This window comes from Schistocerca piceifrons, chromosome 6 (genome assembly GCF_021461385.2).
Source record: "Schistocerca piceifrons isolate TAMUIC-IGC-003096 chromosome 6, iqSchPice1.1, whole genome shotgun sequence".
NCBI lineage: Eukaryota > Metazoa > Arthropoda > Insecta > Orthoptera > Acrididae > Schistocerca > Schistocerca piceifrons.
In genome coordinates, this window is record NC_060143.1 from 412,543,193 (window position 1) to 412,544,978 (window position 1,786).

The following is a 1,786-nucleotide window of genomic DNA, read 5'->3' on the forward strand; positions in this document are numbered from 1 at the left end:
AATGTCTTAATAAATTTTATCTTTAATAAATCATGAACAGAATCGAGAGTTATCAGTTCTACTCATTTTCTGTGAATGAATAAAATAATAACAATTTCAGTGCACCCAGCAAGGATACAGTGATTGAAATAAATATTGGTGATGGATGGCTTCATCCAAATCAAGAACAATTATCCATGAATTTTAGAACTATTATAGCTAATCATGATGGATCAGAATCAGATTAACCAACATATGACAGAAAATCCAATAAAAAATTAATCTATAATTATGTGGCAGAACTGTTTAATTTTGTGACCATAAAGAAAGGAAGTAGTATTTTATCTAGAGTCGAGCATCCTTCTATTTCATCAACAGCTATGATATATTTAACATCATCTGTTACTGATAAAATAAACTTGGAATAACATGGAAAAATAAGGAGTAAGAAAAACGAGGTACCATATCCAATGAGACTACTTTGTGGATTTTTTAAAGATTATAAAGAAATTATGTGGGAAGGAGATTTGACAGTAATTCTTACAAGGTCTTCTAGTTCTGGAGATGCAATTCTTAGATAGCTTGGTATGGAAGTTCGTGTACCAAATGTTAAATATGAACCAAATTACGAGTTAGAACAACGAGATAATGTTCTGAAAAACCTAAAAATTATTATATCTTTTTATGAACTCCAAACTGTATAAGACGCAGGATTGAGTGGTAAGAAAAATTTTGAACTTGGTATCACAGATTACTATTACCCTCCAGAATTTGATATGCCATATTTCGTATTTGTTCCATTTCAGACAAACCATGTAAATAATTGGCTGCTTGATTCTTGACTATTCGACCATGTTAATCTACAGAATATATACTCGAAAAATGGAGACGGGAAATATTAATCCTAGAAATATGTTACTCAAAGCGTAATATCCATTTCTCGATTTTAAACGAGTTCCACTACTCAAATCGGACACTGACATAATACCATATAACTTCATTTCAAATTATGGGATCCATGTGGTTAAGATGACTAGTAGCAATAATATTGTAACCAGAATGAGATTTTCACTCTGCAGCAGAGTGTGCGCTGATATGAAACTTCCTGGCAGATTAAAACTGTCTGCCCGACCGAGACTCGAACTCGGGACCTTTGCCTTTCGCGGGCAAGTGCTCTACCAACTGAGCTACCGAAGCACGACTCACACCCGGTACTCACAGCTTTACTTCTGCCAGTTTCAATAATATTGTAACTTCACAGAAACGACTGAAATGTTGCGCAACTTTTAATGAAAAAGTTCTTTTGGGTACTTCAGCGTGTGTAAAAATGTATGATAAAAAATTTAACTTGTGGCACACAGCACAGAATACTTACTGAAAACTATTAACTATAAAAATGAATAAAAAATTATAGAAAGTTGCAGAAGCGTTAACTTCATATTAGCATTTCCTTTCGAAGTAGTCTCAAAAAGGTAGACGAAAAAAAACGAAAAAAATTAGTTTGTCAATTAGAATATGATATTTCAGATAGCTCTCGTTATGTAGATTTTTTAGTACTCTGAATTTTTGGAATCTGTTAATATTTGCGTGAGATCGATGTTTGTTCTCCATGCATCAATAAAAAAAACATACTTCTTGCCTGTGTAAGCTTTCTCAGGCAATTGAAAGCTCTTGGAATTTACAGCTCGTATTTATCTGGGAGTGTATGGCCTCTCGATAAGATAATACTGGACAAGTGCAACAGAGTTGACATTGCTGGAGTCAGACGAAATGAGATAATGCCAGGTGCACTGGCTTTTTCCTGTTT

The 1,786-nt window shown here is 33.7% G+C and overlaps 1 non-coding gene across 1 annotated transcript; it reads right to left on the reverse strand.

Moving 5' to 3' along the window:
* Nucleotides 1–1,102: 1,102 nt before the first annotated feature.
* Trnas-cga lies at nt 1,103–1,177 on the reverse strand. Its single transcript has one exon. It is a non-coding gene; the product is annotated as a tRNA-Ser (tRNA).
* Between the last annotated feature and the right edge of the window lie 609 nt (nt 1,178–1,786).